We start from the raw sequence: 14,376 nt of genomic DNA, 5'->3' as shown, positions 1-14,376 counted from the left end.
GGCTTTCAGTCAGAATCCAATACTTATTTTAGTCCACTCATGGCCTGTCCTTTATTATTTGCCATCTCTGTCCATGCCTTTTTTTTTTACTGAGTTGTACAGTTATTTCATTAAATATTATAATGTAATAAAAATAGAAATGAAGTACACAAAAAATATTATACACGTGAATCAATTCCCCCTACTCTGGTCCATGGAAAAATTGTCTTCCATGAAACTGGTCCCTGAAGCCAAAAGAGTTGGGGACTGCTGTTCTAGGGGGCCTCCCTTATTCCTGCTCTTGAGGGCTAGTGAGAGTCATTGCCAGGAGGAAGCCCAGGGTGAGGGGTTTGTTGAGGTAAGATGGTAACCAGAAGAGCTAGAACAGAAGGAACCACAGAAGAAGGGCAAGCCAGGTTTGAGAAACTTGCCAAAGGAGAAGAGGTGAGGTCAGAACTTCCTTCAGATCCAAGGATGTATGTTTAGGGCCAAGAACAGGAGACAAGGCTAAAAGGCCGAGAGACACTGGGTAATCCCAGGGATAGAGCAGGAGTGGTAGGAATGAATCTAAACAACTCAGAGCTGGGTTCTCTAGAGCTCTTATCACATGCCAGTTACAAAGATCATGGGAGAGTACGAATGGTTTAAAAGCCCAGTGTTCTGAAGGAGACCTTTAAAATCACATGCAAAGAGCCTAGTGCTGAATGCTCAGCACAGATCATGTGCCAGAGAAGACTGAAATCGGCTGTTATCATCCAGGAGTTGTCATCTTTGTTTTTATACTTTTAGTCTTCCTGAGGTAGGCCTGAAATAAAAATGTGTAGGTAAATGAGTTTTGGTCACAGAATATTGCAGTGCACCGTGCATTTACGATCTGAGTTAAATTCTGTCAGCTCTCGCCTATGTAAGTTGTCAAAAGCAGTGACATCTTTGACATTTCCACCTCAGAAATGTACATTACCATGAAATGACTGCCACTCCTGATGTTTTCTTGGTAGGGTGGTGGACGGAATTCCCTGGTTTGGAATCTGAGGGCCAGAGCCGTTCCTCAAAAGGTACAGAGCAGAGTGACCCCCAGTATTTCTTCCCCTGTGGGATCTGTTGAAAATGAGCAAGAAAAGCTACAGCGTTAAGAGACATATCACAAAGGAGGAAGGAAGACTGGGAGGCAGGAAAGCAGAAGGCCAGGAACCAGTCTCAGCCCCTGATCAAGAATAGTTTGGGGAGAGACACAACTGAGAAATCTACACACAATTCTTACCAGTGTCTTAAGGCCATGGGTAAGCACTGAACACCACATTACTTGTCATCTAGAAACCCAATGCAAGCAAGGTTTTACTTAGAGAAGTTCAGATCCAGATCTCCCCATATGGGAGAATGGGGAAAGCACGTCATTCCCTTTGGGACATGGCTCTGACAATAGTTGCATGTGGACTCCTTATTGGTTCTAAAAAGCTGCTAGCAAATCCCAACCTACTGCAGAAGGGACTTTTTAAAAATAAGCTTTTAATTTTGGAATAATCGTAGGTTTGCAGAAAACTTGTTAAGATAATACAGGAAGTTCCCATATACTCCACACCCAGTTTCCACCATTGTTAATATGTTATTAATATGGTATGTTTGTCACAACCAATGGACTTATATTGATATGTTATTATTAACTAAAGTTCATACTTTTTCAGATTTCTTTGGTTTTTACCTAATGTACGTTTTCTAGTCTAAGATTCTTTTCAGGTTACCATATTATGTGTAGTTGTCTTGTCTGCAAGGAAGATGTTATGTAGGAAAAAAATGTGTGGAATCACATAGGTATATTCTATTCTACACTTCTTTTTTTTTTAATTTATTTTAAAGTTACAATTCAGGGTTAGATATCCAACTGTTCATTATGCAGGTGCCCTTGTTAATAAGGTGTGCCCTCCACTCCCCTGGCAGTTTCCCACTACTGTCAATCCTTCTCTTTTAGTATTACAATAACTGTTCAAGGTTCGCTTAGGAGTGAGAACATGTGATACTCAGCTCTTTGTTTCTGTGATAGATCACACAATAGTATAGGCTCTAAGTCCATCCAAGTTGCTGCGAAGTTCATAATTTTGTCCTTCTTTATGGTTGCATAATATTCCATCATGTATATGTATCACATTTTAAAATCCAGTCCTCTTTTGATGGGCAGCAAGTCGGTTCCATGTTTTTGCTATTGTTAATAATGCTGCAATAAACATGCATGCGCAGGTATCTTTTCCATAGAGTGATCTGAATTCTTCCGGGTATGTTCCCAGCAGGGGGATTGTGGGATTGTATGGAAGGTTGATTTTTAGGTCTTTTAGGAATCACCACACTGTTTTCCACAGAGGCTATACTAGTTTACACTCCTGTCAAAGGTGTAGAAGTGTTCCCTTTTTGCCATATTCTCTCCAGCATCTGTTGTTTTTTGAGTTATTGATGATGGCCATCCTGACTGGAGTTAGGTGGTATCTCAGTGTGGTTTTAATTTGCATTTCTTTGATGACTAGTGAGACTGAGCATTTTTTCATGTATCTGTTGACTGCTCTTATATTTTCTTTTGAGAAGTGCCTATTCATATTTTTTGCCCATTTTCTCCATTCTACACTTCTACCTGAAATAAACACTGTATTCAGAGTTAAAGGAGAAGCTATTCCTAAGGTTTCTTTAGGCAGCAACCTATATTTCTGAAATGAATAATCTGAAGCAATTTCAGATTTTCTTCTTATTACATATAAATTACATTGCATATGAATAGAATCCTATGCAATAGTCAGGTCTTAACAGGAGAGTAAGGTTTGGAGTGAGAAGCATCAAACTTTTGCAGTTTCTCTCATTGTATCATAAATATCTCATCACTTTTTAATCCCTCCTGCTACCCCCTTTTTTCCCTTCTTAGTCTTCTCAGTTGTCTCATAAGAATGCCTTAGGTTCGTTTCAAGTTAATGGTTTGAAATGGTACTTTCCAGTTTTCAAATTTTAGAGGTGCAAAGATTAGACGTTATTCCTTGCCTGGAAGAAACACAAAATTCCACAACAAGCAGTTTTCCCAAGTGCAGAATAAACAGTCAGTCAAGCTGGGCTCGGTGGCTCAGCCTGTAATCCCGCGCCTTTGGGAGGCTGAGGTGAGTGGATTGCCTGAGCCCGCGGGTTTGAGACTCACCTGGGCAGCGAGACCTCATCTCTACAATAAATCAAAAAATCAGCCGGGCATGGTAGCGCTTGCCTGTAATTCCGGCTACCTGGAAGGATCGCCAGAGCCCAGCAGGTCGAGGCTGTGGTGGCCGGGAGCGGCCACTGCACTCCAGTCTGGGTGACAGAGTGAGACTCCAACTCAAAAAAACAAAAAACAAAAATAACAGTCAGTCAAGTAAGCAAACAATTAGTCTCTGAACACAAGGGGTTTTAACAAAAATCCCACATCCAAAGAACACTGTACCTGCATGTGTATTGGCAAAGAAAACATACAGGACAGTCCCTGGTCTCAGGAAATGTTTTTCTGGGGACATTGGATATTGCTTACATCAGAACACTTTTTCATATCAGATTGCAGATTTTTACAAAAATTTATAATAATCATTAGAAATACCTTGAAACTGTGCTTGAATTGTGCATTGACAATGAAGAGACATAAAATAGAAAAATATTTTAAATTGCAAAATAAATTTAATGGTGAATGCATATGAATATAAATAAATCTTGAAAAGCAATTATTGATGCGATTTTTTTAAAATGAGAAATCATGAGGATGCTTTCATTCCCTTCTTACAGAATACTGCACAAAGGCACAGCTGTGTGGTAAGGAACAATTCGTTACTATGAAAGTGGTACTTGACTGTCCTTCTTCTCCCATCTGTCCAAAAGAAGTCTACCACTGCCATGTGAATTTCCCCATCTCCACTCTCTCTGCTGAGGAGAGTTGATCTCTGCTCAACAAGTTCTTCTACCATTTTTGATGTGGGATTAAAAAGGAGATGTTGTATCAGAAATAGTAGCCCAGATAGGCAGCAGGAGGATTGCGAGGGCTTCTAGAAAAAGGTGCAACAAGTACACACAGTAAAAAGCTGGATAGGAGGGGAAGAGGAGAGACCACAATCTTCATGATTGCAATAAAGGTGGCGTTTTGGTTTTTGTTTTGCCAGTGAGTTACTGGGTAACTGACAAGGTCCTAAGAATCTCCTGTACACACAATTGGAGAGTGACAAAAGGGTACTTGAGGTTGTTACTTAAATCCTCTTTGATTTCCTTTTAGAGATTTGAGGAAATAAAATTCTTTTGGGGGTAGGGCTGTTTTAAATGTGCCTTGACTCTGAGACTGGACCACATGAAGTCATAGTTTCAATCGGGTTATGAATCAAAAATGTAAGGCCTTATCATGGTCCAACTACTGACAAACTGAACTTAGCCAAGTCACTTGAATCTCTGAGTCTCAATTTTCTCATTTTCAAAATGGAGCAAATAACTAGCTTTCACATTTCTGAATTATTTTCTATATACACAATATAAATTATTGAAAAAAGTATCCTAAATCAAATACATTTTGTAAACAATGGGTTAACCATATTTAGACCAACTTGCAACCTCAAGGGCTTCTGAGAGACGCCTTTGAGATTAAGACAATATGACTTGAGAATTCATATTAACGTTCCCCAAACTTGCTTGATTGTGAAGCCCTTTTTCTAGGACATCTCTCTTCTCAGGGTTTCTCAGATTATACTTTGGGCAAATGTTGAACTAGATGTTTTCTAAGCTTTTTTCTCCAACTCTAAAATGCATGATTTAATGAAAATCATGTCCATCGATGTCAGACTTCATATAATTGATCAGTTAAGAAAATATATTTCCTCAGAAGTCAGAAAAGTAACAGACTGGTGTTTCCTGAGTTATTCAGTAAGCTTCATGAAGAATATGGCAGAAAAGAGAGCTTGGAAGGAAAGGGAGGCAAGGGGGGCTGGAGGGCTCTAACAGGAGGAAAGTCCATAACTCTCCCAGGAATTTTGAATTTGCTAGTCTCCGGAGTGGCCAGAATGCTCGTGTGTGTGTGTGTTTATCTTAATTATGAGTGTAGGGAACCCGTATGTCTTCCTGGGATGGTGGTGGTTGTCCAGTAGAGGAGGCTTGTACCTTGTAGGCTCAGAAATTCTGCCACCCAGATAGATATTCATCCTCAGAAAAATGCACAACGAACAACGAATACATCATTGAACATACTGCAAAAGCAGCACAGAGCACTGAAAGCTCTTCAAATAAAGAGGAGAGAATTCTTGCGCCTTCTCTCTAGAGGCAGTTGTGGGGACTTTTTTCATGCTTTGAAAAATCCACCACAGGGATATGGAGATCCAGGAATATCGGTACTTCCTAGAGGCTCTGGGATGCCCAGTGTAAATTGATTGCAGTGACATTTAATTCCTGTGAGCCATCACTGCCTTTTGTTGGCAGATCTATACAACAGGAGCTGTACAGGAAAACAAAAACAAGTAAGGGCAGAAGTTGACATGTGTTCTTTATGTAATTCCTACCAGAGTCTCTCTCCCTCTCTAGGAATTGGTTAGTGGCCATGCCACAGGAAAAGATGGGCCACAACCAGGATGGCTGCCATGGAGTAGTTGTCACCCACAGAAATACTTCTTATCAAAATTAATTTTTTTCAAAGCATGTACTATATAGTTTCTCAGTCATAAAATCTGGCCAGATAGACACAATTACTCTCTTCATTTGCTCTGTGGAAGGACCTCTTTTCTGGAAAATAGGACCGCTTTTCTTGCTGAGCCTGACCGCACATAGCTATCGCACCACCCCCGTGTGCTGCCTTGCACACATGCCCCTCCAGCAGGTCAGCAATTCCACAACAACATTCAAACAGCAACCGGGGAAGCAGAGCCCCATGGCCAAGATTCACCCAACCAGATTGCAGTGCTATTTTTATCCCTTGAGCTGAGCGTATTGATGGAATGCAGAATTACTTTTGTGATTAAACGTGGCCAAAAACCTAGTAAGTGTTAATCTCTGAAAATCTGTTACAAATTGGATGGCAAGCTCCAGCAAACTGCTATTTTTTTAATGTCTAAAAATAATCCTCTGTGCTCTTGTGTGTAAGTAATGCAGCATGAGGAAAAGACATTTTCATTTAATCGGCTGGGGTGGTTTGGGTTTTAGCAGTCAATTCCTAAATATAATAGCAGGTACAGACCTCTGGAACCCCAAGTGGTAAGCAATCAGGTGCTGAGGGGACAAGCAGAGTCCCTGGCAAGGCTTTGTATTTACATATCTTAAACATTCCAGCCTAGAGAGTGCAGCTCTAGACCCCCAAATACTCCTACTCTGCTTTTTGGAGAATTTATGTGATTGGGATGGGAATAGGGTCCTAGGTGGGCAAAAATATTATGGAAGATTCACTGAACTGGTACCAGTTTGAACCAGTGGTGAATGTATTGGCCAAATGACGTCAGTATTGGTCCTGTTTCCTGGCTCTGGCTTTTTGGAAATCAGGTCCTTTTTGTTCCATCACAGAAGGGAGTGGAGTCCCTGTGAGGGTCCCTGTGGCTGGTGCCAGACCAGCTGAGGCATGGTCATCCCCAGATCCAGGTGGGACAGCATGATCATTTCATCATCCAAACCCAGCCCCATTCACAAACATTTTTCAGGACACTCCCTCCAGGGCTCAGTCCCACATTTAACCTTCATTTGATGCTCCCTTTAGGGAGCCCAGTCACACTTTTGGTCAGTTTCCTGATGCTGGGGTCAAGACCCTAGACCCTCTCATTTTCAGTGATGTTCTTCCTTTCCCTCCTTCAACCTCGTTCAGTGTGCCTGGTCCACATTCTAGGATCTCTATTCTATTTCCTGTCGTACTCCATTTCTGTGTTTGGATCCGCCTCTTGGGATGGGGGCTGAAATCCTGTCAAAACTTCTCCATACTTTCTCTCCCTAGAGCTTGACTCTATCTTCTCATTTCACCTTCCATCAGAAATCCTACTTCAATCTGCATGGTCTCTTGGGACCTAAAGATAGGGACCTCCACTAAGAACCAACCTATCAGATCACACTTGTAGGAAAACTTTATTTTTCCAGGATAGCACTGGTTAAAAGCATGGGCTACACAGCTGTCCTGTCTTGCCTGTATTAAATGTATCTTAGGGCTACTAATTAGTTGACAGGGGCAAGTTCTTATGAAATTCCAGCTAATGAATGCATAAAGAATAGTGGAATTAGAAAATTACCCATTTTGGAACACCCAGTGAAACAAAGGATCTATTCTAGGCAATGATCAATTACTGCTCATAGCATTAGAATTTTGATGGGAAATTTTATGATGGATGGATCAAGTTGACAACCTGATGTGACTAATCAATCTTAAAGGCATTGATGGAAAGATGGCTGGAGAGTGTGAGCCTTCTAATGTGATTCAGTAGGAAGTTCATAACCCCTCTGCCCTCGTCAATGGGGTACCTTTTTTTTTAATGAATCTGAATCCTATCAAGTTTTTTGATGTAAATATTAGTTTACAAAATTATGAGGGACAGAGGAACATGTTAAATGACATCAAGTGGACTCAGACAAATCTAGACAGTGAGATTCCATAGAAAGAATGGGTCAGGGTTTTTTTTTTTTAGTTTAACTTTAAAGATGTGAGGTACAATTTAGGATTAGGCATACAAGTGTTCATTATATAGGCAAAATTTGGGCCTCCCTTTGGTCCTCACTTCACCTCATTTGAGATCAGGTATACTTATTGATGTTATGTGTCTCCCCTCCCCTGGCAGTTTCTGGCTACTGCCAATCCCTTTTTTAGAATATTATGATAAGTGTTCAGGGTCCACTTATGAACAAGAACATGCGGTACTCAGTTCTTTGGTTCTGTGTTAGATCACTGAGTACTATAGTCTCTGCTTAGATATACTTAGAGTAGACCTGGGATTTTTATGAAGTACTGGCACCTACAGTAGCTATCAGCCATCCCTTTGAATTGTGGCTTCCAATCTGTTTTACAACCAGATAATCAAGCTTATTGATTTGTGGGCAAAAAAAAAAACAAAACAAAGAGTCATGACTGAGCACCAACCAAGAGTCTTTAGTAGGTAAAACTCACAGCCTTTTGCACCTGAATTTTGTGAACTCCACTTTGCTGCTGAGAGGCATTTTCTGTCCTTTGGGTTCTTAGCTATGCTTCACATATGTGAAAGAAGCTGCGAAAAAAAAATATGATTATTCAGAGCACAAGATAAAATAAAAGATAAAAATGCATCCTTACTGTGTACATGAGTTAGAGGCTTTTGTGAACTCCTTTAGAGAAAATAGGATTTAGTCCCATGGAAAAGTGAGCCCTACTTTTCTTAAATTCACAGTGAACCTCTGTACCATCACCCCAAATTCAGATTAAAAATTCTTTTAAAGTAAAAACAGCAGGCTTAATATCTTCCTTAGATCCTATTTGAATGAATTCACAGTACATACCAGACCCCTGAAAAAATGGAAGTTTGCAAAGACTATATTTAGGATTTCTTCACATACAAATGCCTGGCAATAATATGAGCATTTACTACTCTTGAATGACTTTCTGATTAAAGAGAATTTTCTCAATTGAAATAATGCTTAGATATACTTAGAGTAGACCTGGGATTTATATGAAGTACCTCACTGATGTGTATTATTCTAACCCTCTCACCTGGATGAATTTCAACTTCTCACTCTCTTCCTTATGATATGAATCAACATAGGTCCCTATTTTGATAGCACATAATGTCCCCAGCCCCAACCCCTTTCAATTTCAACTAGATCCTGAGTGTGCTCAGCTCATCCATATTAGATAAATAGCAAGTGTTTGGAATAACAACTAGAACTGTTGGGTGCTCTCTGTAATATCTACAGGTGATTACAGTGACATCAGAGTTGAGTGCTTTCTCCCAGTTACAATGAGCCCATGCAATAGCAAGTGGAGTGTCTGTAATTTTAGTGTGTGCACAGAGCAATGGATGCATGGCTTAAGAGTACAAGCTCAGTAATCCCTAGGCTTTTCTGAGCCCAGTGGCCCAAATGCACACAGATTCATGAGAGCGTTACTGCAGTAACAAAGCATTTCCTTCTAAAATCAAATGTCCATTAGCACATCCTCACAGCACTCTCTCCTCTCCACAAAGCTGGAAAATCACAGGAGGAAGCTGAGCTGACTTGATGAGACCCAAATCCCTTTTAATTATGGTGAATAACCTAGCTGCTAGTATCACGTGAGCCAAACAAATGTATAATTACTGCTCTTCAGAAGTTCTTTCTCTGAAAATTACAAATATCTTTATGGCAACAAACAGTTCCTGAGCTGGGAAAATAAAAATTCTCAAAACATAATGTCTGTGTCATTGTCTTGCCTCTGAAATATTCTGCTTTTATTCACATTTTAGTAAAGTATTAGTGGTGGTGGATTATGGCAATATGAAACAGCAAAATTTCCTGTTTTCAGGATCAGTAATGTTCCTATTATTTTAATTTTGAAAAGAATTTACAGGTTCCCACTTACCTGTTCTGTGTATACTGGAAGACCTGAAAAACCTAGAATTATTTTTTGGAGGGCGGACCCCCTGGTACAGGCTTCTCCTGCTAGGTAAATGTTCTCGGAACCCATCAGCGTCAGCGTACCAGCTGGCATTGTGGTGAGAGACTGCATTCAGCTTCAGTGAATTTTTCTTTTTCCTTTTTAGAGGTCCTTTCAATGCATTTTTCCATGATGGGTAATTTACGAGTGTACCTGCCCACACTGCACTGAGCGTTTACCGGGTATTTTTGTTTTTGTTTTTGTTTTTGTTTTTTACCAAAAACAGCATGACTCTTGTCTTCCACCCTTCTTATTCATCCAGTCTCTCCCTGAGCGACTTTTTTTGTTCGCTCAACAAAGGATGAACAAAATTTTCTTGAGGATGAAAAACATTCTCAAAAGGAAACGTTTTGCTGATGTGGAAAAGGCAAAAGCACTAAAAGGCATTCAAATCAACGAGTTCAAGAACTAGAGCAGTGGGAAAAGCAAATTGATAGGTGTATTGCATCAAATGGAGGGTACTTTGAAGGTGACTGAAGTTTAAACACGTAAGAGTAAGTACACAATTTTTATAAATAAATTCCATTTTTAGGGGGACTTCCCTTTGTATTATGTAAAATTAACTGAGTTTACTTTTAAGATCTATAGAAAACTAGAGCTAATAGAGTGGTTTGAGGGATTTGTGTTATCCCATTCTGAGTGCCGTGGTTGATGACATCAGTGTGGCAATTCCTAAAAGATCTAAAAATCAAGGCAAACATTTGACCCTAGTGGAAGCCATAGGCCATAGTTCTGATCCACTCACATGACCTATTGCTGGTGGACCAGCTTACAACTACCTTTGAATATTAAAGGCTGACCAGTCTACATTAGCGCAAGCCAACTTTAAATAAAAAGCAAGAGGCAAAAAGCAAAGTGGTTAATCGCACAGGCCTTACAATCTGATAAACCTAGGTTCCAATCCTAGGTATTGTAAACAGAAATGAATTTAAGACAGGGAAACAGTGTTTACAAAATTGTTAGAGGACTGGAGCAGTTGGAGTCAAGGGAGCCACCAATGAGCCATACACTTCAGGGGCTGTTTTGTTTTGACCACCGAAGTCCATGAATCATGAAGCTGCTGCTGCTGCAGCCACAGCTGCCTCTCACCCCCACAGAGCTGCCAACTGACCTGAAATGTGGAATTTTCTGCAGCAAACACTCACATCTATCTGACCTGACTTGCTAGCACTAATAATAGCAAGGATATAGTCACCACATCACTTCTACCCTCCAAAACTTGGGCCGTTGCCTCCCACAGGTAGAACTTTTTTGGCATCCAGAACCTTAGCTTATGAGAGAATCTAGTTTTTAGATTTCCAGCACCAGCAATATAGAAATGTATGTGGAAAGGGATGTGAATGAATATTGAATGACAATAGACCGTTTTGGGTACATGATACCTACTTCATTGGCTTGCTATAAGGATTATTGGAGAGATTAAGGGTAAAGCACTTGGCACAGTGCCTGGACTATAGTAAGCACTCAATATTTATATGGTTATTGATATAGTTGTTCTATTATTGAAATTGAGACATCTCTGAGCATTAAACGCACCTTACTCACACAGTTCCTCCCTGGCAGTCAGATCTCTCCCTTCTTAACAACTTTTCTGACATTAATTTGTAGGTGTCCAAGGCCTGTTTCAAAGCCATCTCATTTCCCCCTTACTTCCAATCTCCGTCAGGCTTTTCTGTTTTACCCTATCTTTCTCCCTCAACATAATTTTACCTGGCAAAATGTATCTCCTGCTTTCTATCCATAGAATTAAAATTATTAGCACTCAAACAAAAAGCAATTCTCCTTTCTTCAAGGGCAGAGAGGGCCTAATCTTCAAACTTCCCCAGAATAAGAAGAAATATTTACCTTCCATTTGGCTAATGCAGGAAAGAAAAGAAAAGAAAATAGTTACCTGTCTCCACTGAAGCAGGTTGAAAGGTCCTATCCTAATAAGTAATTACATATAGTCAAGTCTCACATAGGAAGTCAGAAATTCAACTATACATATTCCCTTCAACCTAAGATTTCAAAAGCCCCAAGAGCATTAAGAGTTTGGTGATATCTCCCAATTTGAGATGGAAAATTGAGCATATAGATTGCTTCTCTCTTTCACAAAATTCTATTGAAAAAGGTAGCACAATTTAACAGAAAAAAAAAAAGCTGTGGCAGTACTGAAAACAGTAAGGGTACCTCCATGGTCTGGATGTGTCCCCCCAAAATTCATATGTTGAAGCTTAATCCCCAATGTGATAGTATTAAGAGGTGGAATTTTTAGGAAGTGATGAAGTCATGAGGGCAGAAGTTTTATGAATGGGATTGTGACCTTATAAAAGAACTGAAGGAGCGATTCACCCCTTCTGTCTTTCTCCACCATGTGAATACACAGAATCTTTGCAGTTAGGCCCTCATCACACGCTGAATCGGGTGGTGCCTTGATCTTAGACTTCCCAGCCTCCAGAACACTGAGAAATTAATTTCTGTTTATTTATTTATTAGCCACTCTGTGGTATTTTTTTTTTTTTATAGACAAATGGCATTAGCAGCTCAGAGATTTGTGATGAATTTCTGGAGGAGAAAGAAAAAAGGAATTGGATGGATAGGAAAACGAGTGGCAGAAAAGAAATCTGGAATATCCAAATGCAAACCAAAACCACCCTGAGATATCACCTCACTCCAGTCAGGATAGCCATCATAAATAACTCAAAAAAAACCAAAAACCAAAAAAAACCCAAAAAACCAGACACTGGCTAGTTTGTGGAAAAAAGGGAACACTTCTACACTGTTGGTGGGAGTGTAAACTAGAAAAACCTCTGGTGAAAACAGTGTGGCAATTCCTAAAAGATCTAAAAATCAACCTTCCATATGACACAGCAATCCCCATTCTGGGAATATTCTCAGAGGATCTCAAATCATTCTAGGAGAAATACTGCACACACATGTTAATTGCAGCATTAATCACAGTAGCAAAATCATGGACCCAACCGTACTGCTCATCGAAAGTGGGCTAGATAAAGAAATGTGGTACATATACACTATGGAATATTACACAGTCATAAAGGAAAAAAACAAAATTGTGAACTTTGCAGTAACTTGGATGGATTTACAATTTATAATACTCAGTGATCTACCACGAAAACAAAAAGCTGAGTACCATATGTTCTCACTCATAAGCGGACCCTGAACATTAATCCTAATACTATACGAAAGAGATTGGCAGTAACAGAACACTGTCAGGGGAGTGAGTGGGGGGCACATAACATCAGTAAGGGTATCTGATCTCAAATCAGGTGAAGTGGGGACCAAAGAGAGGCCCAAACTTTACCTGTACAATGACTACTTATTTACTAATCCTGAATTGTACCCCATATCTTTAAAATGAAGTGAAATTTTAAAAATAGACAATGGAGCAATTCCTTCAAGAGTCTGCGACTGATTTATTTTGTTTTCAATCTAGAATGCTATACATAACCAAACTCTAAATCGACCATGAAGGCACAGCAAGGATATTTCCACACATGCAAAGATACAAAAAAGTTACCGTCCTATACTTCTCTTGTGCCATCAGTTTTTAGGAAGTTACTTAAGGATATGCTCCAGAACATAGGGATGTAGACATAGGATCCAGAAAACAGTGGCTTTAATTCAGGAAAATAGCACAGAGAATTTTTAGGAGAAGAACTAGACAAGATGCTTTGGAAAGCAGCCAGAGCGGGTAGCAGCCAGGCTCCAGGGAAAGGCTGGGCTTCAGGGGAGGAAGGGATTCTGCAGACTATACATGATGACAAAGACATTGGAAGCCCCTTAGACTGAGAGAGCACAGAATGCATGGATAGGATGAAGGGAAAAAGGAAGAAAGAAACGAAAGCATTGAAAGAGTCCAGGATATATTAAAGGTGATACAGAATTATGATCCCAATAAAAGTAACTTGGAAATCAATGGGCTTCAGAAAAAATAAGATGGATTCCAAGCAACTTAAATAAGAAGCTGGACGATAACAGAAACATAATGATGAGTACAGTACATATCATTCTTTTTCCAGGAATTAAGGGAAAAAGACAATTAGAAAACTCCTGAACCCAAGACAGAGCCACCTATGAGAAAGGCATAGTTCAATTATGAAGCAAAGTTTACTTACCGTGACATGATGCTGATCAAATGGTAGACTGTAAGGAAGAAAAATTCATTTTGTCATTTTCCCGTGAAGTCATGACATTGGAATCAGAGAGTAATCATTTCTTCTTGGCTTTAAAGGAAAAAGTTATGTAACCTGATCTGTAAATACTTTTAATTGATTTTCATCTTTAAGAAAAATCAACCTATGGAGAAAGTATGAAAGTCTTAATTATGGTTTCAGAACAAAATATTCGTGTTTCCAAGGGTCTATTATTTCCTCCCTACCAAAAGAAAGTAGAAGTAATCGGCTTGAGTTTAGAGGCTATATTGTAAGAAAAATAATACATCTTTAAACATTAGAATTACACTCAGTCCAGAACAGTCACTTATAGATTTAAGTTTGCATCAGAATCACCTGGAGGCCTTGTTAAAACACAGATTTCTGGCCTCACCCCAGAGTTCCTGGTTCAGTGGGGTAGGATTCAAGAATTTTCTTATGTTCCTGGGTGAGACAGTTGAATATCCTTTATCCAAAAGGCTTGGGACCAGAAGTGTTTCAGATTTTTTTGGAACTTGGAATATTTGCATATATAATGTAATATCTAAACATGAAATTCATTTATGTTTCGTATACAACTTATATGCATAAGCTGATGATAATTTTTTTTTTTTTGAGTTGGAGTCTCACTCTGTTGCCCAGACTGGAGTGCAGTGG

The 14,376-nt window shown here is 39.6% G+C and overlaps 1 pseudogene; it reads left to right on the top strand.

The window, feature by feature from the left end:
- The first annotated feature begins 342 nt into the window (after positions 1 to 342).
- LOC103249446 overlaps positions 343 to 14,376 on the top strand; it is a 53,197-nt pseudogene continuing 39,163 nt past the window's right edge.

The sequence above is a fragment of the Carlito syrichta genome, unplaced genomic scaffold, assembly GCF_000164805.1.
Source record: "Carlito syrichta isolate Samal-C Ts95f unplaced genomic scaffold, Tarsius_syrichta-2.0.1 Scaffold120494, whole genome shotgun sequence".
Classification (NCBI taxonomy): Eukaryota; Metazoa; Chordata; class Mammalia; order Primates; family Tarsiidae; genus Carlito; species Carlito syrichta.
The sequence above is the reverse complement of the archived record's forward strand: the minus strand, read 5'-3'. Positions and strand labels throughout refer to the sequence as shown.